Raw genomic sequence first — 25,616 nt, forward strand, 5'->3', positions numbered from 1 at the left:
CTGTGAGCTCCACCCAGTTCGAGCTTCCCAGCGGCTTTGTTTACCTACTTAAGCCTCAGCAATGGCGGGCGCCCCTCCCCCAGCCTTGCTGCTGCCTTGGGGTTAGATCACAGACTGCTGTGTAAGCAATGAGGGAGGCTCCGTGGGCATGGGACCCTTCCGGCCACGTGTGGGATATATTCTCCTGGTGTGCCCGTTTGCTTAAAGCGCAATATTGGGGTGGGAGTTACCCGATTTTCCAGGTGTTTTGTGTCTCAGTTCCCCTGGCTAAGAAAAGCGATTCCCTTCCCCTTGCGCTTCCCAGGTGAGGCGATGCCTCGCCCTGCTTCAGCTCTCGCTGGTCAGGCTGCAGCAGCTGACCAGCACTGATTGTCCGGCACTCCCTAGTGAGATGACCCCAGTACCTCAGTTGAAAATGCAGAAATCACCGGTCTTCTGTGTCGCTCGTGCTGGGAGTTGGAGACTGGAGCTGTTCCTATTCGGCCATCTTGCTCCGCCCCCGCCATGTGTGTGTCTTACTTAAACAGTTGTTCACAGACATCAGAACTGGAGATCACAAAATGCCAGGAAAGATATGCAGGCCTGAACTTCACATCACACTTGTGATGAAACTTTGAAAATGCCTTGGAGTTGGCTTGGTTTAAGTTGTACTGGCTGCACTGTTGATGTGCACGCACATGATGCTATTCCAGGCTGAAAAACCTGACTTTACTGATACTCGGTTTTTATTTTCTAATGTGATTGTCTCATGAGAGCCACAGGACTAAAGTCCACTCCATGGCAAGTGGGCGGATACAAGTAGGATTTCCCTGGAAGGGAGTGGATATTCTCACTGTCAGTCATCCTGGGAAGAGGGCAACTCTGAGTTAGAAAAAGAAGACTTAAGAAGCATGCCTTAGACTAAGGTGAAACTTCCTCTGCTATTTCATGTGGAGCTTAGCTGTGAGTTCTAGGGAGAGCAGGAGGGCCCAACGGTACTTCTTTTGCCGAGAAGTGGTCTTGTCATTACTTCTTCTTGAGCATACATGAGACAGTCTCCTGGGGGACCTCTCAGAAATATCTGGGTAACATTGAGGGTTAAGAAGAAGAGGTTGATGTCTGGCAGTATACTGATGAGGGCTCAAACTATTGACTCAATATTATTGATGACCTATTCAATAGCAAAGACCCTTTTTTCCTTATTAATGGCACCCTAATTAGTTCAGATATTGAGTGACCATCTTCAGGGGAGGTTGGGCACCTCCTCAGCCCCAGGATGAAAGGTGCATTTTGGTTTATCTAATCCCATCATGGCAATTCCATCCCCTTGCTAATAAAAGAAAAAATGGGCATGCAATACAATTCTGGTCAGTGAAAAACAAATGGAAATTTTCTCCATCATTTATGGGAAAGGTTTCTTTGTTCTTAAATATGAGAAGCAAAGGGGAAAGTTGTTCTCGTTCTGCTTCTGGGTGTGCCTGTGAGAGGCTATGAAGCCAAAAAGCCGATATAATCCACCTCGCAACTATGAGAAGGAGTTGCCAGTGTGCTGAGGGTGACAGAACAGAATGTGGAAAGGACCTTAGCCCTTGATGGCATCATAGAGCTGCTGAATACACAGATGTGGAACTTCATGGGCAATGAGAAGGTAAAATCTTACTGTTTAAGCCACTTTTCATGGAGTCTTCTATTATTTGTAGCCAACCAGTATTCTTGAATATTTAAGGAAATACGACCTCTTGATAATTACAGGTTGGTGAGACTCAGAAATAGTAACCATATCGTTAAAATACATCCATGCAAAGATAACTGCAATTGTGGTTACCAAGTAGTTATTCAATTAAAATGGAGAAATCTAGCAACTGGATAATAGCATGTGAACCACAAATCTTCTTTCAGCTGGCAAAAAATCCAGAAAATTATAGTCTTAAATTTCATAATAACAATAAACAAATGATGGCAAGACCAAAACAATTTGGGTAACAAGTTGGCAGCGTTTTATTTTGAAAATATTTTACATTCTAAAATACATTCTTAATATCATCTGAGTTTCAAACACAGTAGAAGTACCTAAAGTCACAAGTGATCGCTGTTCAGCTGGCCGTTCGAGGCCTACGAAGCAGAAGAACTAGGATGCAGGCTAAGGAACCCACCAGGACTTATGAGGCCTTAGGAACCAGGGGAAGTGTAGTTGTAAAGCTGTGGGAACCACTGTCCAAAAGGACCCCAAATGATAGGACCTCCTGACTCATGCCTTGGGTAGCTCCCTGCCTTACTGTATAGGGTTGACCTCTGTGAACCAACAAGATACTGTGGAAATGATGCTCAGGCAACTGCAGCCTCGTGAAAGACCCAGTTGGATTTCTGACCATCAACAACTCTTTCAAATAAGAAATGCTTGTTGTTTCAGGTGAACAAGTTTTGGGGTAATTTGTTGTGCTGCAATGGATAACTAATACAAAGACCTAGGCACCCTGGGCCTCATGCCAAGCACCACAGTGAGGCTGGATAGTCCACTATTGCAGCAACATTTGCATGTGGCTATAAGACTCCTGCTAAAGTGCTCATTTGGCTCTTGGGAGTTTTACCTGTGAAAATCAGAAGCAAGAACAGCTCTTTGAATTATGGGTGATAGAAGCTGGGAACAGCTCACTGACAAAGTCCATATCTTGATACAAGATAAGCCTTCCAGATTTGGCTCATTTGGCTTATTTGGGGTCAACCTAGGGGATGGTCAGCCTTCAGCCTAAAGTCTTCTAATCAGACAGCTGGGAAGGGATGAGGAGGTTTGAGACTGATGTATGTGTTTGCACATGTGTGTAGTGTGCACATGTGGGTTAGTGAGTCAACGTTGTTCACTGCGCCCTCCATAAGGAACAAAAGGGCCTCTTTGCTGTGCCTGCTACCCCCAGGGGGACTATGAACTCTATTTTAGTTGTGAAACCTTTTCTGTTTTTAATCTCTTCTACTTAGTTCTCAGGGATGCTCCTCCCTTGACGGATTCTACAAAGACTTGTTCTGACTCTTAAATAGTGTTTGGAGAACTCTAACATTGTGTTTGTTTTCATGCTGAGCCTTCTGGGTTTTGTGTATTGAAAACACATTCCTTGGCAGGTAGCAAGTGAGAACTGCAGGAGAAATGTGTTCCAAGTCTGTGGAGAAATGCACATAAAGAGGAACTAAATGATACTTGTTTATGGTTCTCAGTTGTGAAGCTCTCCTGCCTCTTCTGAATCTGGCTGTTTGCATGGGGGCCGCATGGTGAAGAATGTCCAAAACATAGGGTCATTGGACTTTATGAGCCTTGACATTTACTCAGGTATTAGGGTTTTTGCTTCCAGTAACTCAGGAACTAAATCATTTCTGTTATAAAAATAAAAAACCCAGAGACCTTAAATTGTGTAGCCCTTGTTGCCTGGAAATTAACTTGAGAAAGAAGAAATTTTTAATAAAAATTTGTAGGCTGTTAGCTTCTGCACAGCTAGAGGGGAAGCAAGCGTCCATGGGCGGGAGAGGTGTGTCTCCTACTGCACCTGTCTCCTTGTCCCTCCTGCCTTTTCCTGAGTGGGAACCAAGCAGGTGAGTTTGTGTCTGGAACTTGAGTCCCTTTGTTCTCTTTAGCTGCTCATGATTTGTACCTATATTTTCAGCTTGGTCCTCTCTCCACACAGACCTGTGCTTTTTTGTTTTGTAATAAAAAAATATTACTTGCCTTTTCAATCTGGAAGGCTTATCTTGTATCAAGATATGGACTTTGTCAGTGAGCTGTTCCCAGCTTCTGTCGCCCATAATTCAATGAGCTGTTCTTGCTTCTGACTTTCACAGGTAGAACTCCCAAGAGCCAACTTCAACGTCTATCAATTGGCCTTGTCAGCATCACTTTCCCCTTTTCACATGGGCCAGTAACAACGACATTGGGTAGCAGTTCAGGATTTAAATGGGCAGCAGGCTACATTTCCCTGCACCATAATCTATGCAGCTAATTGCAGGGCCCTAGATGGTGTTCAGGATGATTTTTTTAAAAAGAATTCTTCATGTTATGGAGATTTAAATTTAGATATTTTTATATTGGAAACCTGTCAAAGAGGTCAGGGGGGAAGTGGGGTACAAAGAAAAGAATAAGAGCTTTTAGAGTTAGGAAGACATGGATGCCCCAGGACTTCTAGCTTGACAGGCAGTATAGTTCAGGGTAGGGACCAAATCCGAGTTCTAACATTTGCTCAGTATCTAAAATGGGTCAGTAATAAGGCCATTTCACAGTGTTATTGTGGAAATGGAATGAATTAATATATATTAAAGCATTTGGAATGGGGCCTGACTCAATGCAATATTTGCTGTTATTATTATTATTATTACTGGCTCTGTCATCTGGACCAGTAAGTTAAATTCTCTAAACCTGAGTTTCTTTACACATGAAACCAAGGTGGTAATAACAATGTCATATGATTCTTGGAATTTATGTAAGACTTCTAGCCCATTTTCTGGTATGTAGTAGAAGCCCTCTTAAATATTTTATTTTAATATATGACTAATAATCTCCACCTGATTTACCTCACTCTGTGAGGGGGCCTTGCCAGAGACTTAAATGAAGTGTTGGTATCAGAATGCAATGGGCCTGGTGCCATTATCATAGTGCTGGGACACACAGAACTGAAGTCATCTCCAAAGCAGTGTTGCTGCTCTACAGTGAGGCCCTCGCTCCCCAAGGTCATTAGAACCCCTATTCTCAGCCAGGTTCGATTTCCGTCAGATATCTCCTCCTGGAACAAGTGAGTCTGACTCAGGCACTTGCTCCCTAATCTTTGGATCATTGAAGAAAAGAATAAAATTCAAAACTTCTTTTAAACCAGGTCTCCAGCTGTGCCCTTTGTGAACTTTGGGACCCAGAGAGAGATCTTGATGATTTCTAAGATCTCCTGACTAGCTGTATTACTCTAAGGTCCAACCTAGGCAGTGACTATTAACGTTTAGCACCGAAGCCTGATTATCATGTGATAATCGCTCCATTAGCTTGTGTTGCTGCCGTTGTTCATAAAAGCCCTTCCTTGTCACTCCCAGAGCTCTGGTCTCCTGCCCTGACATCTCTCTCCATGTACATTTGATGTATTTCTCATTATCCCTCTTCACTTTGCTTGTTATTCCTTTGAACGATGTGGCAATCTCTTCAGTCTCCAAAGCCTGATACTGGGTTCATCCCGCACTGCTTCACCCTCCTCTGGTGTGTTCCAGATGGTTTTGTACCAAGCAGAGCATATGCCTCTTTCTTACCCTTGATTACTCTTTGCATTTCTTCTCTCTTCTGCTTCGTCCTCCATTTGATTTACTTCTGGAGTATTTATTGCTGGGGTGACGTGCATAATGAATACCCTTGGGCATTCATTAAGTTTAGCTTTGAACAGTTTCTATTTCCCCTTGGTGTCCTTGATGTCTGATGTGTCTGGTCATGTGCTCATATGAGCCTCAGAGTTTGCTGGCATTTGTTCCACAAAAATGTATGCCTCTCTTTTTCAGGTTGTGCTATTTTAAAAAAAATTTCATTGAAGTTCTTAGTTAAAAATGATGTCTTACTGGTGGCCTTTGAGATTGTCCTGTCTGTCCCATTTTGTGTGAAGGAACTACTTCAGTTATCTATTGCTGTGTAACAAATCACCTAAAGTTTAGTGGTTTAAAACACAATTATTGGGCTGGGCGTGGTGGCTCATGCCTGAAATACCAGCACTTTGGGAAGTTAAGGTGGGTGGAACACTCGAGGTCAGGAGTTCAAGACCAGCCTGGATAACATGGTGAAACCCTGTCTCTACTAAAAATACAAAAGTTATCCAGGGATGGTGGCACATGCCTGTAGTCCCAACTACTTGGGAGGCTGAGATGGAAGAATCACTTGAGCCCAGGAGGTGGAGTTTGCAGTGAGCTGAGATTGCGCCACTGTACTCGAGCCTGGGTGACAGAACGAGACTGTCTCAAAATAAAATAAACATAAAATAAAACACAGTTATTATCTCTCATGGTCCTTTGGGTTAGTCGGGTGTAGCTGGGGTTTCTCCTCAGAGTTTCTCCTCCAGTGGCAGTCAGATGTTGGGGCTGCTGCAGTCCTCTGAAGGCTGGAAGGGGCTGGTCATCCAACAGGCTCACTCACAGGGCTGGCAGTTGGTGCTGGTTGTTGGATGAGGGCTTAGCTGGGGTTGTCCTACTGAAGTGCCAACACAGGGCTTCTCCATGTGACAACATGGTCTTCTCGAAGCATAATGGCCTGGTCCGGCAAAGATGTATCCAGCAGTGAGCATTTGAAGGTAAAAGATACAAGGCTTCCTACACTGTGGAAGTCATGTGGTTATTTCCATTGCACTTGACTAGTGTGAAGGGGCTACACAAAGAAGTAGCTAACTGAGCAGTGTATTTCACTGGGGGAGACTAGCTACAGTTATTCTGTTCTTCACATTGTTCCTTATTTCAGTGTCAAACAGGCTCTTTTGATATTTGTTTTTCTCCAACCATTTCTGATGACTTGAGCAGTAGCAGCTACAGGCTGTTTTCCCTACTAGCAAGTCTCAGTTATGATATTTCTAATGCTGTCTGTACCTCCCATCCCTGCTGCTAGACTGTCTATCTCCCTCCTTGTGGCTCTGAGGTTGGCAAGCTAAAGACATGAAGTACAAGAGAAATAGAGCCCTAGATTGGACCTTAGGGGAGACCTGTGTTCTAGTCTTGGCTCTGGAGTGATGTAACTGACCTTGAACAAGTCACTTCATCTCCCTGGACTTTGAACTTTTCTGAAGACCCCTATAAGCTCTGAAGTTCTGTAAAATTCTACATAGCCGCCTTGAACGTGTATTTCTATTCGGTCAAATGCTCTATTTCAAGCCCCTGAACTGATCAAGCTCAGGTTTTGGGACTAATAGAAGAACTGTCACTGCCCATCACAGTCTGCACATAGTAGGCATTCAATAAAAAAATTTTTGGATGCAGTTTCAAGCTAGAAACCTTGATGATACTGTTTTCAAGATCTTGGTGGTAGATATTGCCAGATTATTTATTTTTATTGTTTTAATTTGAAAGATTATTTCTTTGCATATATAAGGATTTGCTTTTAGAACTTGAAACTTAACATGGTCTCTGCATGCATCCCTTTGCCATTTAACAGGCAGTTCTTTGTGCCTGTTGACAGATTGATACTTTGCAAATAACCCTCATGTGCTGGTACTGACTGTGATTACCTCAAGCTGCAGCAACTGGAGGGATGCCAAGGGTCTGTGGCCGTCTGAGTTTGCTCTTTCTTTTTTTTCTTAAAGTACTAGTCTATTGGAACCTTGAGTTATCTCCCTCTGGAATCATAGAGGGGAAAGAAAATAAGGAAAACTAGTGGGAATGCAGGAAAACCAGGTCAAGTGTAAATGAAATCTATGCCCTGGCCTCCCAGCTGGGTGCATCAGTTCTTAGGCTTGCTCTAAGTGGAAGATGACGTTGGGTTTCCTCTCCTCAAGACCCATGTGACATTTGAGAGGACAAACAAAAGGCTCCATCAGGAAGAGGCTTAACCCTGTTGATGGCGACAAATCACCGGCCCTGGAAAGCTGGGATTCAGAGAAGTACTTTGCCTTCTTTTTATTTTAGATGAATCAAGCTTCAAAGAGACTGACTACCCAGGCCCCCAGAATTTCCTGATGGTCTGAGAGGAAAGAAGATATCTTCCCAAAGGGAAAACATAGCTCAAGGCCAAAGGAGACTTGACACCTATATAAGAAAGCAGTATGAAGTGGTCTAAATTGAAGTGTGTTTGTATTTGTGCCTGTGTGTGTGTGTGTGTGTGTGTGTGTGTGTTTGTGTGTGTTTGTTTTAATGACAAACACATGAAAGGTGAAGAAGGAAGCATTCTCAGTTGGCATGATTAGAATAAGGCTCACATTTCCAGCAGTTCTTTTAGCAAAAGGAAGAGTGAGTTTTGGGGTAGGTGGGAGGGTGGATTATGGTCTTTCCCTGGCCTGAGGGTTGTAGCTTGAAGAAGACTATGATCTTCCTGGTTGCCACCTCCACCTACCACTCTGCCAGTCACATTTAATCTTTTTTGTTTTCAACTTTAGCAACATTTTTGTATCATTTATGCTTAATTAAATAAAACCTATTTACATTCTGAGCTGGAGGAACGGAGGTCAGGTAGCAGCAGACTCTCTTGCCAGCCTTTACTGAACCCTGTTAAGCAGCTGTGGCCCCAGCTCTCAGGCTGGAAAAGGCATCCTTGACAATGTTAATAGTTTTGACCTCTGAGTTCTTGCATTTCACCAAAAAAGTCCCTAAAATAAAAAGGAAGGGACTGAAAAGCTGGCGCCTAAGGCTAAACTTTGACCCTAGAAAAAGAGGAAGGGCTGAATAATTCTGCCAAGACAGGATAGTCTGTATACTACAGAGTGAAGATAAAAACAAGAAGAAGAGTTCATCATTTTCCTGTTGACTAAGAACTATTTGCACATCTGTGGTCGGCGGAATGAGAGTGCAGACCTGGGGCCTGGAGGACAGGTGATAGGTCTGCAGAATTCAGCTCTGGCCAGCTATAAGAAGTAATGGAATACGGAGATTTTATTTGCCTGGCCCCAGCAGGTAGTTAACTAGCAGTCTTGGGTTGCAATGGGCCTCTCTTGGGAGCCCTGAAAATAGTTTATTTATTTATTTTTTACCTCCAAAAGTATAACAAAGCCCATCAGGAAATCTTAAGTATTAATCGCATCAGAGGAAATCCTGGGAGATCATCTACTTCTCTAATTTGCCCAATGGCTAGAGGGAATATTTATATCCTCTCCCCTACCAGCTTGATTTAAGTCACCTAAAGGCCTTTCCCTTTGTTTATGTTCTAGGGAAATCAACCCATTGCAGAATAAATTACAAGACATTTTTCCAATAAACTCTCCAGTATTTTTTCAGATTGAGGGAGAGGTGAGGTGGGACAAAGATTGAGAAAGACAAGGCTGACTGGAATGACATAAATAATTGTAGTCAACAGTTTTAAGGCATTTCTTTATCAAGGCTTTTATCATTGTTACAAAGAGAAAAGAGCTGACTGGCTAGCAGCCAAAGCTGGGCCTCAGGAATACATTTCCTATCTGGAAGCCTGTTTGTGTCCAGCCCTTGGGACTCTAGCAGGTGCAGTACTTAAAGCCTTCTGTGAGCTGGTTCAGCCCAGACCAGGCCTGGTAATATTTCCAAAGCCTCATTTTCAGTAGCAGGTGAAGTCTTCTGCTTGTCTGCTCATTTCTGGTCTGCCTGGGCGTATCCCTGGCACCCAGGGGTCCACCCACCAAAGCCTTTACCTTAACTCCATTGGGAATCCCCAGACTAGATAATGATGATAATAATAATACCTTCTAATTTAGAATGTTTCCTCTGAGTTAAACCATTATGTTAACTGTTTTATATAATTTTTTGTCACTTAATCTTTGCAACAACTTTGTGAAGTAGTTTTTACTATTAATCCCGTCTTACAGATGAAGCTTGGAGAAATGAAGTGATTTGCCCAAGGCCACACAGTGAGTAGAAGTGCTGGCACCTGAAACCACATCTACCTATTCCCAAAATCCATGCCGTTAAATTTTATGATATATTGCTGGGTGTTTTTCTTGATTTTTAAAATTTTATTGCACTTCTCATTAAGGGCTTTCCCCTCCCCTAAACCCAGGAGCTCTTCATTAGAGCCTTACCTAACTCTTGTCAACTCCTTTCCCAAGAAGAAGAGGATGCTATCATTGGCCAAGTACTCTTTCAAACTAAATAGGCCTCCATTAAACCATGATTTGTCCACATGACTGATCAGAAGAAATGATTGTGTCAACCTAGAAGCTTTTGCTGTCACACCTTACCTGCCAGATTAAGTCTCTTGGGTAATATTGTTGTCCCAAATCAGACCCAACTTCTTTAGACATTGTGAATCCCAACCCTTCACAGTATCATGTCTCACTGTGAAGCCCACATGAGTTACGGCAGACTCTGAGCTTTGATAATTCAGAAACTCAGCTTAGAAAAATCTGTCCATCTGCCAACTCAGGAAAAAAAAACTGTGAAAAAAGAAAAAAACTATGAACAACAATGTCAGTTTATTAATTTGTAAAATTTTGTCTTTTTCATTATCATTTCTCCTTGTTTCAGGGCATTCCATCTCAGAATTAAAACTCAAAGGAAGTCAGATAGATCAGTCATCAGCAGGCTACTTGACAAGCCCAGAATGAGAGCAAAGAAAATTGAATTGTCTTAACTGATATTTCATTCAGACCCTGAAAGAAATATTCTCACTCCTTCCAGTGAACAGAACCCTCCTCCCTACAAGTAAATCTGAAGATCTAGGTTCAAGGCCAGGCTCTGCCATTTATTATCCCTGTAGTCATTGACAAGGCACTTAACCTCTTCAAGCTCCTTTTACATGGTTAGTAAAATGGTAGTAATAATATCTTACACATGATTCACGGTGTTTAAATCAAGGTTAGGGATGAGAACGCTCTGTACATATTACTTTTTGTGACGTTAAACTGTCGCGTTGATTTTTTAATTTGGGTCCTTGTGAAGCCAGTTCTTTGCAGGTCATCAATCTGATCATTCATCCCAAACTGCCACTTTTCTAAGGAAGGATGTGGTTGCTTCACACATTTTAACCTGCACATGAATCTCCTGGATGGGTCTGGGATTCTAAATTTCTAACAAGTGCCCAAATGATGCAGATGCTGCTGGACTATGCTTTGAAGCAAGATTTTAGATTTAGCAAGTTTCTATGCAGATACTTAAGAGACTAGGTATTTAGAGATCAGCATGACTTCTAGAATGCTGAATCACATGGTCCCTGTGTGTGCTTGTTTCAGGTGGCTCTTCAATACTGTTGAACTTCATGTGTTTATTCTCTTTCCTTTACATTGCCTGGCTTTACTCTCTCTCAATTCTCCTCCTACCTTTCTGATTGCTTCTCCCCAGTCTCCCCCATAGACTCCTCTTTATTTATCCTTTAATATTAGTGTTTCCTTGGATTCTTTCCTTTGCCTACTGATCATTTTACTCTGTGGGTGATCTTGAGTTGTCTCCAATTTGAACTCTTCCTTGCCTTGCCCAGGCCGACTTAATGGATCCTTCTCCTACACTCCCATTGAATGAATTGTGTTGTAAGATTCACTTGAGTGTGTGGTAGTTTTACTTCATTGCATCCTCGTACAATTATTTTTTCATGGTCTGTGACTTACTTTTTGAAAGTGGAGAGTGCCACATTCCATCTTTGCATCCTTTGTGCCTAGCGCAGTGCTCAAGTTTTGTAAATGTTTGAAGAATAAAGCAAGCAAACCCAGACATTGGGGCAGATACCAGAAGCAGCCATCTGAGCAGACCAGATGGCAAATGTTAGTGTTTGGACACCCTCGGAAACACAAAGCCCACTTAAATTCTGTTGTGTATGCATATGTGTGTGTAAATTACCTCTCTGGATGGTCTCAAGATACCAATAGCATCTGGGGGAGACACCTGAGCCAGGTTTCCTCTGTAAATTATTTCTGGACTACTTTTTCAGGCTTAAACAATAGGCTGTCAAAATTGTCAAAAGAGGAAGCATGTTTCTTATGGGAAAAGTATTTATCATGCTTTTCTATTGTAATAAAACAAAGAGAGTCCTTCCAGAGAAGGAAGGTTGTAGTCTTGCCAAAACTGGCTTCTTAGAAAATCTTTACTGTACTCACCCTCAAAAAGGACTCAGAAGGCAGGTAAATGATGGCCAGAAGGTGAGATGTCCTCAGTCCAAATGTCACATGGGTTGGGATTCAACCCAATTCAACAAACAATATTCAGTACATATTTTCTGTGTGTCAGGCTTGTACTAGATTAAGGATTGAAAGATTAACAAACAAACAAACAAACAAAATATGGCCCCATGACCTCAGAGACCTCATAGTTCAGTTGAGGCATTAGGTAATTACTCAGCATGACGAGTGTTTAATAAATATATGTAAAGTTCTATGGATCAGAGAGAACAGAATAATTGGAAATATGGAAGAAAAAGTATTTTGGAAAGGCTCCCCATCCCAAAGTATATATCGTCTCTTGAACCACCCATCAAAAATCAGACTGCAGATATGACACATCCCCATTCATGTGCACAAATTAGATTCAATTCAAGTTAATGTTTTAGTGCTTACAGTATGCCCATCATACCCTAAGAAGGTTTTGATGTAGGAACGTCAAATAAATATCTAAGCTTTAATACAATGGAAAATGACAAGGTCATTAGAAATACAAGCAAGATATGATGGAAATATACAGGGAGTAGTAATAAAATCTGACTGGGAGATATAGAAGTCCTTACTGGGGCATACTGGTATTTAGGATGTTTAGTTCATGCCTCCCCATAGTGGCGTGGACTCTGCACCTATGTTTGTATGTGATTCTGGATCTAATTGGTCAGAACCAGAGGTCTTAGGGGAAATGACACAATGGCTGGGTCATTAAATTTTCCTAGAAATTTAGAATTGAGAACTAAGGATGCTAGACTGCTGAATGGTGGCTTTGTTGGTGGTAAGATATTAAGGAAGCTGCTGTAGCCATGTTTGGGCTTTAGGAGCAGGTAAGTGAAGCAAAGCTGGGATGAGGGAGTCAGAGGCGGGGGTGGGGTGGGGAAGACAGTGAGAGAGATGGGGAGAGATAGGAGAATGGAAGGGAAGGAAGAGATAGGAAGGGAAAACGGGAAGAGAAGACTGAAACAGACACAGAAAGATGCAGGTATTGTTAAGAAATCTTTGCTTGTAAGTTCCCAAATTCACTTTGAGCTTGTTAAACTGAAGAGAAGACTTTATTATGAGGATCCAGGGTATAAGAATATCACAGAACCTAAGGGCAGAGACTGGAACTGCCTGCATCAGGAAGAGATTGCAACTAGAAACTGAAAAGCTGTCAGGACTTGGCCAGTTCTCACCACATTCTGGCTTTATTTGTTCCTGCTTGCAGATTGGTTTTCTCTACTAGTTGGTTCACCTTGTAGGTACAAGATGGGTCACCGCATTAATTTCCAGGTTTATATTTCTGTTAATACAGCAGGCCAGACTGAACAAGGATCTAACTTTTAGTCTTACTTCTAAATTCTAATTGCCCCAGATATATCAGGTATCTCTTCCTGATCTAGTAACTATGGCCTTTGAAGTAAGAACAGGGTTATAGAGTCTGCACATGGCTGTTGGGGCCTCCTTCCTGTGTGAGGGGGACAATAAAGAGGTAAATCTTATCTGAGAAGCCACATTCAAAGTTATATGCTGGAACTAAAGTGCCACAGGTCAGGGAGCACTGACTCTCAGTTCCTGTTTGTATTTCCTTTGTGAAGGCCTTCCCGTTCTTCCTGAGAGATCCTGATTCCTTATATAAATCCCACTTTACTTAAGCTAGAGTGCATTTCTATTTCTTGCAACAAAAGAGCCTTCACTAAGATTTCAGTAGTCAGAGAAGAGATGAAAGGGCATTCCAAGTTCAGGCAATAGCATGAATATAAGCGGGGAGTGAGAAAGTTCATGGTTGAATGGGTAGAATTCTCCAAATGGGGATTGCAGAATAGCTGTCTGAAGGGATGGTGTGGAAATTGGGGCTGGAAAGGTGGTTTGAAGACTGTTGATACCTTGGTAATTCCCCTCTTGGTAGTTTGGAGGAGGCAGTGGGAACCGGGCAGATTTTTGAATAGCAGAATGATGGTTTCTGATCAGTGTGTTGGTGGTCTGTCTTCTTAGAGAGAGACAAGCACCTTATCTCTGCCCTAAATTTGATGGTAGTTGGACTGTGATGGATGAAATTTAACTTTTAAATCAAGTGGAATTATGCCCTAAAATAATCACAGAGGTCTCATTTGCTGGAACGTTGCCAAAAAGTACTGGGTGCTTATAATTGATGCTGTTGACACCACACCTAGATCCCCTTTACCTGCTGCTGCATCTGGTCTCGAGCTGCTGCAAGTGCTACAGCCAATGGCTTGGCTTAATATCTGTTACCTTCTCAGGAGTCGCTTCACTGGGGGATATATAGGAACTTCCACTGCTCAACCCCTGTGGCCCATGACTGAATGATTTATGAGGGGGTCTAAGAGTCTGGTCCCTTTGCTGCAAGGTAGGGCAAGGCTGCTGGATGATTGATGCTCCAGAGCCACACTGAACCAGGTCATGCTGGATGTTACCTGAGACCACATCAGCATCTTCCCTTTCCAAACTGTCCTGCTTCTCCCACTAGCCTACAGGATTCTCCCAAAGAACCTGCCCTCAACAGGTCATAGGCAGCCAAACCCCTTTTCAAAGCCCCTACATCAAGGCAACCTGCCCTAAGAGACTACCATTTATTTCAATAGACATCCAAATTTACACAGGTTTCTACGTTTCTACCTCTATACAACATAGTGGTCAAGAGCTCAGATTCTGGAATAAGACCATCCTGCACTGGAATCTTGGCCCTGTCACATAGGAGCTTCTAGTCTGGGCAGATTGCTTAGTCCTAGAAAATCTAAATAGGGTAAGTACTTTGGGTTGATGTGAAGATTAGATGAGATAATACACATGATGCTCTTGGCTCAGTACCCATACCAAGTAAAGAACTCATTAGCCACTATTATCATTATTTCTGGTTATCTCTTTAATAGAGCTAGTGCATGTAGTTGCACAGGTTGCACACTGCATCAAGGTCCCTATCTAAGGGCAGCTGGCAAGGGTAGGTCTGCTTGGCTGGCATACTTGTTGATTCACACTGGGCCTTGAGAAGAAAAAATAGCCGGCAAAGACTATCACAGTTAGCCTGAGATGGCCGAGAATACCCAGTGCTTTTCCTACAGAGATATTGCCACACAAAGGGCTCTTTGCTGTGGGGAACTCCATGTCAGTCTCGCATCTATACCCCAAGCTGCTGTCCACAGAGGTGCATTCTCACCCCTTCGGCCATTACTTGTCAACCCAGTCCAGGAAATGGTAGCAGTCCTGTCTTCTAGTTCACAGAAGTGATGGCTTAGAGCCATGGAGCTGAATAAATGGCTATGTTCAGTCAACATTTGTCAATCCCCAGGAATAGCTTCCTATTTTGTCACAAGATTCCATCCATGTGGCCAGACACTGGCATAAGAGGCTGAAATGCCCCATTGGATGGAAACTATGGGATGGGGAGAGATTGTTGGGCAGTAATGTGACCGTATTTCTGTGGCATAAGCTGGTACAAGCCAGCACTGGGGGAAACCAGGCTATCAGGAGAATGTTCACAGATCTGGCTGGCAAGTACTTTGTATACGGAAACATACATCTTTTCATAGAAGTAACTTGATCTTGAAGAGTATCATAGAGTTGCTGTAGTGATAGAGCAAATGATTCCGTATTCCAGTATATGAGAGACCTGTTCTCTTGTGTCCCTTCTGGACAGCCAGCCTTCCCACAGCAGCCCTACCAATAAAATGAAAAAAATCCCTGAAACACTCCAGCTCACAGACTTCAGGACTCGACTTGCACCTGACTAGGGTCCCATCTGAGGTAATATATGAGAAAATTTGGCCTAACTGCTGAACTGTTGCTTCTGGAAGGGATAGAACCACAGAAAACTAAGCATTTCCAGACACTCAGTCAGAGAATTCAAAGAATGCTAGTCGTATCAGACATTTGCTCCCAAATGGGGATTGCAGGAGGATGGTGTGGAAATTGGGGCTGGAAAGGTGGTGTGAAGACGGTTGACGTTGACCTTAGAAATTCCCCTCTTGGTAGTTTGCTCTTTTATGCGGGGCACCGGGGTACAAGGGGTGTCTTCAACCTCATTGCTTCTGAGCTTTTCAGCCTCTGGCGACAGAGCATGCAGATTGTCAGTGTCATCAGAGGTGGATACTAGTCCTCTGGAAGGTTCCCACAGAGCCCCAGGCAGGAAGCCACTTGGTTCCAGGGTGGTCAGGATGCAGTGTCCTTCAGTCTGGATTACTTACTTAACACCCCAGATTGGTACATCCTCTTGAAAGGAGAAAGCTTGTTTTGGTCTTTGCAGACATGCTATGTGACATATGAGTCCTTCTAAGTGGCTGGCACACTGAGTGGAAACAAAGCCACAGCTGAGAGTGGGTTGGAGAATGCCTAGAGAGCCCCCCCTTCCTCATGCTTGCACCAACCTGCAGAGTGTAAGAGCTAAAACTGTCTCACAAATAGGACTGGAAATTGGAAAGCCTTTTTCCTCACTTCACCTAGAAGTCTTTTTATACCAAGGTTCAGGGCAAGTAGACTAACCCCATAGAACAAAAGTCCAAGTTCTGCTGGGGAAAGGGGAAAAGAGTCAAACCTGCTTGGAATCAGTTCACTGGCATAGATCTGCATTTTACTGTGAGCCAAAATCCTGTGAAGTCTCAGGGGCGTTGAAGTCCAATTAAAACAGAGCTCAGGCACAGGAAGAGGCCAACAGACATGTATAATTGTGAGAACCAGGACTTTAGCGGGGAAAGAAAAAAAAAAAAATCCAAGGAGAAGCCAAGGCCAATTATCAGAAGTGCTAATTTTTACCAACCTAATTATTAATGAATACTATGTTTCTGAAAAGAATGTAAGAGAATAATTGTATTTCAAGGGCTTAAAAACTGCTAAACTCTGAAGTTGTACAATTTGTGCAAATTAATATGATAAAAAGAGACAATTAAGGTTTATAATTAACAGATAAATACAAATGATCTGGTGAAGACAATCTAAGTTTCTGCTCTGTCTTATGAAGCAGTGTAATTGATTTTTATAAATGCTAATTTACAGTACATGCTCTGTTAACCATTAACACAGAGAAAAGAACGTGGAGTAAATGAAAGTCAAGGAGGGATATGAGCCAAGGAACTAACAAACTATATCTAGCCAAGGAGAAGAAGTAGAAAAATATGCCAAATGTTGGAATGTGGCTTTAAAAAGAGAGAATATATTATCAAACAACAATCTTCCTTCCATATTCCCTTGATTGTCCAGCCCTGGGCGGAGAAAAAAAATCCCTCAACAATCTATACAAATGCACTTTAAATTTTCTCTGTTTTATACCATTCAAAACTGGCTATCTGGGTTTTGCTAAAATTTGCAGGGTATGGGTGAAATGATCTGAGTCAAAATATAGGTCACATTATGTAAACAAAATGCACTTCGGGTGAAAAGAAGTTTCCCTAGCAAGAGCAGCTGAACTGTTTAGAGAGAGTCCTGTGTCACTTCTGATCAGGAGAAGCCTGCTATATGTAATCAGATGCTGCGGACGGAGGATACCAATGGTGATCACAAGTGAACTCCAAACCAACGCACAATGGCTGATGCTCCAGACAGCAGGCACCTTGGGACTGAGCTGCCTCTCACATGGGCAACTCGTGTGAGTAGGCTCTGGGATGGGCACTGGTAGAGAGTCATTTACATACATAATGGTGATTAGTGAGTCTCACAAGCTACTCTAGGAGGCCAGACAGTTCACAACAACAAAAGTATTCCTTTTCAGATGGAGAAGAAATGATTACACAAGCAAAGGGAAGTAAGAGAGATTGAGAAAAAGGAGAGAGGGAGACAAGGGTTACTTTGTATGTCCCCATTAGACTATATGCCTCTACATACATTTGTGTCTTGTACATTCGTATTCTTGGTACCTAGCACAATGTTCTTCGTATGACAGAAACTTGAAAAATATTTGTTTTTGATCATGAAAATAGAGATCTGGTAATTCATATTTTTTATAAAAAGGAAGCCTGCAAAGATGACTTTATTTTAAATTGGAAGTATGAGATCCTAGAGGTTTTTACCTGAGTATGGTTAACACTCTACTTTTGAGTTTTCAAGTTGAAATCAGCAAGAGAAAAAAGAAAACTAGATAAAGAGGGCATCAAAGGATGTCTGGAGAGGAGTATCATCATTCTAAGGCTTTAGATCTGGGGAAGTCAGGAACTGACTTTCAGTTACTGCTCCTTCCAGCCATGCTCCGTTAATCTGTTCCCAGTGAGTTAGGAGCCCCTCCAAGCATTTCCAAATGTCACTTGCTGGTGAATGTGATGTCTTCCTTGATGATTCTGAAATTCCTAATCTACAATACCAACTGTTCTTTCAAAATACATTCTTTGGTTTCTTCTCTTTGTTACCTTTTGATAATCATATTGCAATTCTACATTTTAAATTTTCTTAAAATCTGTTAACAAAAGGAAAGTAGAAGTTGGATTCTAGAGCTAAAACAGAAAGTACTTTTTTTTTTTTTTTTTTTTTTTTGAGACAGAGTTTCTCTCTGTTTGCCCAGGCTGCGAGTACAGAATCTTGGCTTACTGCAACCTCTGCCTCGCAGGTTCAAGCAATTCTCCTGCCTCAGCCTCCCGAGTAGCTGGGATTATAGGCATGCACCACCACACCCGGCTAATTTTGTATTTTTAGTAGAGACAGGGTTTCTCCATGTTGGTCAGGCTGGTCTCAAACTCCTGATCTCAGGTGATCCGCCCACCTCGGCCTCCCAAAATGCTGGGATTACAGGCATGAGCCACCTCGCCCAGCCCTGCAGAAAGTACTTTTATCATTCTAGTCTGCCTTCTTATTAAGCAGGAAATAAATGCATGGTATAGATTAAGACTCTCCAATGGAGATACAAATGTAATTTTAAATTTTCTAATAGCTACATTGAAAAGAAAAGACACAAGTAAAATGAATTTTAAAAATGTGTAACTCAATATAGCCAAAATATTTTAATACATAATCAGAATAAAATTATTAATGAAATAATGTATATTTTATGTTGTCTTCAAAATCTGGTATATATTTTATAGTTACAGCACATCTCAAATGGTACTAGCCACATTTCAAAAACCCAGATTACATGTTGCTGGTAGCTGATGGCTGCTATTTATACAATGCAGAGAGAGAGAGGGAGAGAGAGAGCAAAAGAGAAAGAGCAAAAGAGAGAGAGATCCAAAAATATATCTGTCAGGGTCCTATTGGTTCTTATTAATAAAAAATATATAAGGGTTATGATGGAGATGAACTTGAAACTCTAGTCATAATATTTATTTTATAGTATAAATAATGCCTAATTGGTACAAATACCGTAAGTTGAACAATTATATCTCACCAATAATAAATTCCTTGGATCTGCTATAACTAAGTTAAGAGACTTGCTGAGCATATCCGTAGCAAATCGTATGTTTATCTTGAGGCATTAACCAAAGGCTCTACTCAAAATAAAGTGCCCTACTGATGCACTGGAGGTTACAAGTATACTTTTCTACTTTCAGAAAGTCTTGTGGGCCAAATAATGCAGCTAGATGTGGTATAGCATAGGCCAAAGTATGGCTTCAGTCACATACGTGCCACATGCACACGGGGCCGTGCTTCTTTTCAAGGGAACTAGGCTTCCTGTTTGACCCATGACATTTGTCTTACAGCAGCTACCAGGAGGCAACCTGAACGTGTGAGGGCCTGGACACGACACTTGCCATAGTTGGAGTGATTTGAAGCCATAGTGGAAGACTGAGCCTCTGTAAAAAACGAATGAGGACACTCTTAATGGACAGATACAAAACAAGCCCCAGGAGAAATTAAGTGAAAAGATAAATCGCAGAATAGTGTGTATAATATGTTAGCAATTGTGTAAAATGGAAAGAAGTGTATATGCTTGTTATGCATGGATTCTCCTGGAAGATCACAGAAGAAGCAGGCAATGTTGATTGCCTTCAAGGAAAGAAAGAGAGGGGTGAGCGATAAGGAGAGGAGGAAGAATTTTCCCTTATCATCTTCGTTCTTCAGAATTTTTTACCATGTGATTTATTATGTTTAATATATGTTTAATTCCTTTCAAGTTTTGTGCCATGTGAATGGATATAAAATAATGTTTAAAAATTTAGCAGTATTTGAAATGAGTAAATGAGTCAAGATCATAACAAAAGGCATGACCTAGTGAGGGTGAATATATCATGTCTTGGAGTTGAAAGTGAAGTATAGAACCAAGTGTTTAACTAGACCCAAGACCAAAGAAGGGAGTTATGAGAGGAGAAATATCCCCACATACTCTTTTAAAAATTGGACAAACAGTTATAATTCAGCAATCCCTTCCTAGGTGCTTAGTTTGTGCCCGTCAGCAGGCAAGCCAGCATGCCCACGCAGTCCTCATCTCATGACCTCTATTAAATGGAGACACCTGCACTGTGAGTGGGACTACTTTTTATGACAAAAGTTAAAACCAAAGATGTACAGATAGCAATATAATTCCTGAGATGGGAGTAACTTCAGTCTTCAAGTTTAGAGAAGACGTTTTCAAGAGTGCCTTTCTCTGATAGAGATGCAAAGAAGCATCCCTGGTAAAACGTGCGTGACAACAAGAAGATGTCATGTTGTCAACACAGCAGTATCAGCATCACACATGAAACCTGGTGATTAAATAAATGGCCTTGTAAAATAAGTGGGTGTGGGCGTTGCCTCGAACCTCACTGAGCTGTCGCTGTTGGTAAAGTATTGGATAGAGGTGAGAGTCCCAATCTCTAGTCTTGGGAACAATACTGTTTCTCTGGAAATCAATCCAATAGAATCAATTCTTTCAGCAAAGATGTTTTATAGCTTCTATGTGCTGGGCGCAGAGGGGAACACAGAGGACACACAGATTAAGCTCAGCAAGGGCCCTGCCCACGAGGAGCTGGTAGTGTTCACAGGGTGATAAATATGTAACCAATACTGTTTCAGAAAGCAATGGAAGTGCAGAAAAGGGTAGAATTCTGCCTGAGGGGAGAGGTGGAAGCTCTCTAATGGGGAGCTAGGTGTAGATGAATAAGTAGAATTTTTCATGGTCAGGGAGCAAGAAAAATTATTTTAGGCAGAGTATTGTACAAAGAAGGTAGAGGCATGAATACGAGGCCTATTTGAGAAAGGGGGACTCTGGCTAGACCAGAGCACAGGATGCTGCAGAGTAGAGAGGTGAGGCTGGAAGGCAGCCTGGGACTTTTGAGAGGGGTCTGAAGAGCTTCGGCTTTTTCTCTAGGCAGTGAAGAGCTACAAAGGACGTGAAACACGGGATAGTGGTAGCACAGTACGAGGCTTCAGGTGGAGCAAGCGCACCAGAGACAGAGCCCAGAGGAGGTTGCAGCCACAGCCAGAGGAGGACGAGGGGTGGGAGGATCCAACAGTTTGCAGGGCAGGGGTTTTGGGTCTGACAAGCAACAGACTGGGTGGAAGGGTCACAGGGAAGGAGGGCCATGCTGTGGCTGACTTTAGAATAACCCATGAATCCAACTGTGCTCTTTCCCCAGAAAATGACAATTGTGTAAAAGGGACATTTTAAACCTGTTTTGCTTACAGAGAGTGAATTATTCCTGGCCCCTAAATCTATATTGCAAAAAAGGTTTACTTAATTTTAAGGTGTTTTTAGAGTTATGTAGTTTGGCATGGTATTAGAAATAGTTTGATACATAACTTACTTTGAAACAAATAATACGCCTTGTTTACGTGTCCATTTGAATCCTTGCTTGAACTCACAAATGTCAGTTACTTTTTACCTAAAATTTACCACTAAAAAGTGAATACAAAGAGGTGATGGGTTGGAATGGTCACGGCTTGAGGCTAGGTATGTCTAAGTCTTGTTTGTTAGGGCCAGTCCTGTGCCAACTATTGAACAGTAGCACCTATTTCTTCAAAGCATCCTATTTCTCTGAAGAAGTTTTACTATATGATGGATGATGTTGGTTAATTTGAGATAGGAAAGTTCAAAAGTTGGGCATGCAAAACTCTGGACTTAAAGTCTAAAAGGTCTTCATGAGAAATAGAAGAGATTTAATTTGGATCCCCTGGATCTCTGTGACTGAGACTAATGCTGTTACCCAGAAGCTGATCAGTTTTTCCAATGGATGAAATCCCATCTTACTAGCATATGTGCTGGAGAGAAGGATGAGCAAGACCTTGCTTGCCTTTTGAAAGCCTCTCAACAATGGGTGGTTCTGCAGATTCTCTGGAAACCTTTACATTTTGCAATGAACTATTTTATATTTAAAAGCTGCTGGGTTACATTAGGCAGCATGGACTGTTTTTCACTTAATTGCCACCCTCTGGGGATCAGTGCCAAGGTACCATTCTCTACTAGCCACACAGAGGATGACCCAATTGTGCTTTTAGTTCCCTCTAAATACAATCTATTGCTTTTCTTTCTCCCACAGTAAGCAGGACGATCTTGGTTATTCCAAAGCAATTAGGTAGAGTATTTGGTTGGACTCTTCTTCAACCTTGAAGGATTCTATTTACTCTCCTCCATTATAGCCTTAAAGCTTTAGTCCCTTATATAGCCAAGAGTTGCTTTTCTGCACCAATAAGCAAAAGCATTACAATATTAATAACCCACAGTCACGGGTTTAGCATCCTCACCTTCTTCCCATGCTTGGATGATTTCCTCCGCATTTGAAGTAATCAATAGTGGCCTGAAATTTATTCGGGCTTTCACACAGTCCATGAAGTTTCCAAAATAAGCCAGTGGCAAGCATTTAATTAGCTCATTTTGTTTCTGCCAGGGCAGAGATGCAGACTTGAGGAGGCCAGGAACTGGTATACAATATAGCTGTTACTGAAACTTTTATTCCTCACAGTAAATAGGAATGGGATTCAGAAGACTAACGGTTCTGCCTCTACCACACTCTGTGGCTTTGGACGTGTGTCTTTGCCAGTCTGGACCCGTGTTTTCCTTTGGGTAGGAAGAGTAGGGTGCTACTAATCTTTGAGGGAGGTTTTTTTGAACAGTAGATTCTAAGTATCAGTCATCATGCTGGGTGCTGAGCATAAAAGATGGTCAAGACACAGCCAAATGGGGAAAGAGGGAGACAGGCATAGAGACAAGTATTTGCCTTGCACTGGGAAGGGCTCTGCTAGAGATGGGAGGAGAGTGCAATGGTAGGCATCTGCAGAGCTGTGAGTGAACTGGGCTGTAGGGCAGGGCTGTCTCTGGGACAACACTAGGCTGAGGACACAGGCACTGCACAGGCTTCTGCTTTTCCTGAGGTCTTTGCAGCAAGTAGAGATTTTTTTTTTTCTTTTTCTCTCCGTGCCCGGTCAACAATATTTATTTCCATACCCTGCAAAGCATCAGAAAAAAAGGAAGTATCTCTTAGGATGTTTATGTTAGGAGCTGTCGGTTCTTTGCTGATAGCTATCAGCAGTTTTGAAGTCACTGCATTTCCATCAAAATGAATTGATAATAAATCTCACGCACACAGAGGAAAAGGCTGTAGTGAGTTCCAGGGAGATAGGAAAGCTGATATTAGATGATCCAAGAAGGCCTTTGTCTACAGACAAGGCAGAAGAACCTGGAAGGGTATTTACAGGCTAAAAGTGAGAAGGCTTCCTGGTCCCTTTCTTTGGTTTGTGGAGAAAGCTCTGTGATCCTGGGATAGCAGCCCCATCACATTTGCACCCTTATAAGGGAATGTAACAAGTTCTCGTTGGGGAGAAACACCACACATGCAACAGAGCTCTGCAACCCACATCTCGTACCACCTCCTTACCTTATTATTGGTTTATTTAGCCTTCACCTTGTTTCAGAAAAGAGTGAAGGGAATGTACATGAATACATACATAATAAAACCAAGAATAAGGGGGACTGCTCGGGTGTGTATCAATGCTGACTCTTTAAAAGTATTCATGCCTTTGACTTAACAATGATATTCCTAGAAATTTATCCCAAGGATAAGAATTGAAGTCTGTTCAAAGATTTATCTTTGTTGTCCATATTCTCATAATGTCTTTTCTCTGCTTTTTACAAAATTATAAAATAATTAACAGAAGAGTGTAAAACAAGTATATGTACTGTTAGACAACTAATGAAGCAAACACTTGTGTATCCAGCACTCGGGTTAAGATAAAGAACACTGATAATATTTTAGAAGTGCTCTTTGGACCATTCTGCAATCACATCTCACCACTACTCTCCTGCCAGATCTCTTATGCAATAATATTAAAGTGATCACCTTGTGATAATTTCATTGCTTTTCTTTATAATCTCACCACTTATAAGTATAGCTCGAAATAATACTTTTATTTTGCCTTTTAAAGATTTCTATGATTCACTTCTTATTCTTAATATGTTGAGATTTTAAAATATTGGTGCATATAACTAAATTGTATTCATTTTCTTTGTTCTACAGTATTCCAATATTTGAAAATACCACAATTTATTTATCCATTCTATTGATAGATGTTTGGAGTTGTTTCCAGTTTTTGCTATTACAAGCAATACAGCTATTAATATTATTGTACCTGTACAATATTATACATTTATGAGAGATAATCTAGGGTGTAATCTAGGGTATTAGGAATGATTGCTGGGCTATACAGCATGTGGTCAACTTTACAAGTTGTGAAGAGGCAAGTATGATTGTCTGATAAATGCTCTGGGTGCTCAGGTTGCCAAGCACCAAGAGAGCTGGGCTTAGGAACTACCCCTTTCCCCACCCAGTTTCACATGAGGTTGCAGGATGCTAGCAGTGGTGTTGCCAGACAACTCTGAAAAGTTGGCATCTAAATCCAGACAGCTTACACCAATCATCTCCCCTCCCTCCCTACCCACTGGTCAAGCCATTCTCGTGGGGGCCTGCCCCCTGGTATGTGCAGTAGTACCCTGGCGCTCACACTTCTAGGCAGGAGACTGAGTTAACCATGAACCATGCCTTTTTTGCCGACCCTCTATTTCCTCACCAAAGCCAGTTCTGTGCCTTTACATCATGATCTTGTGGTGTTTGACTTTACTGCCTTTCGACACTGGGGAATTCCTATTTTCCAAAGTGACTGTTCCCAATTTAGCTCTTACGTTCAGTGGGTGAGGAATCCTTTAGCTTTGCATCCTCACCAAGGCTTGTTATTTTATAATTTTACATTTAATAACTTTAAAATATTTTGTCCATCTTGTGGCTATAAAATTGTAACCAACTGCGGTTTAATTTGCATTTCCTTGATTACTAAAGAAATTGAGCATCCTATTGGTCATTCAGGTTTCCTCTTTTGTGAATGTGCCTATTCAAGGCTCTTTTCTGAGTTGTTTGCCTTTTTAAAAAAATTGAGTTATACAAGTTATTGATATATTATGGTTTTGATTTCTTTGTCATGTATATGAGTTGCTGATAATTTTTCCAGTTTTGTGACTTTTCTCCTTTACATGATCTTTTATAAACAGATTTTCTTAATTTTAACTCAGTCAAGTCTGTTGATATTTTACTTTGTGGTTTATACTTCTGGTCTTATTTAGAAACTGCTTTCCTATCCATGGGTAATTAAGCTATTTGTGTATATTTTCTTCTGAAAGTTTTATGTTTTGCCATTTGCTTTCGGAACTTTAATCCTGGAGTTGATATTTGTGTGTGGTAGGAGTTCAATTTTATATTTTTCCCTATGGATAATTGCCCCAGAACTATTTACTGAAAAGTCAATTTTTTTTTTCTTAACTAATTTACAGGGTCAACCAACTATGCCATCAGACATCAAACATCTGTACTTCTTTAGGACCATTTTCAGAGTTATTATTTAGTTCCATCAATCTGTTAAAAGGTAAACTTAGGCACATTAAAATTTTAAAGAGTTGATTTGAGCAGATAGTAATTCATGAATTGGGCAGCTCCAGAAGGTAAGTGGTTCAGTGGCTCTGATGAAGCAGAGTAGGGGGAAGGCTTTTATAAGGTAAATCCACAAGAAAGGCAAATA

General features: G+C 41.6%; 1 long non-coding RNA gene across 4 annotated transcripts in view; it reads left to right on the forward strand.

Moving 5' to 3' along the window:
• The window catches only part of LOC108544639 (uncharacterized), a 248,375-nt gene that overhangs the window by 138,157 nt on the left and 84,602 nt on the right, over positions 1-25,616 (forward strand). The window contains exon 3 of one of the 4 annotated variants that reach the window (XR_001889907.1): positions 19,340-19,914. The exons of the other annotated variants lie outside the window; for them this stretch is intronic. This is a non-coding gene — a long non-coding RNA (uncharacterized LOC108544639). Of the gene's footprint in view, positions 1-19,339; positions 19,915-25,616 lie in introns of those variants that run through there. 4 annotated transcript variants of the gene reach the window in all.

This window comes from Rhinopithecus bieti, unplaced genomic scaffold (genome assembly GCF_001698545.2).
Source record: "Rhinopithecus bieti isolate Rb0 unplaced genomic scaffold, ASM169854v2 scaffold_21703, whole genome shotgun sequence".
Taxonomy (NCBI): Eukaryota; Metazoa; Chordata; class Mammalia; order Primates; family Cercopithecidae; genus Rhinopithecus; species Rhinopithecus bieti.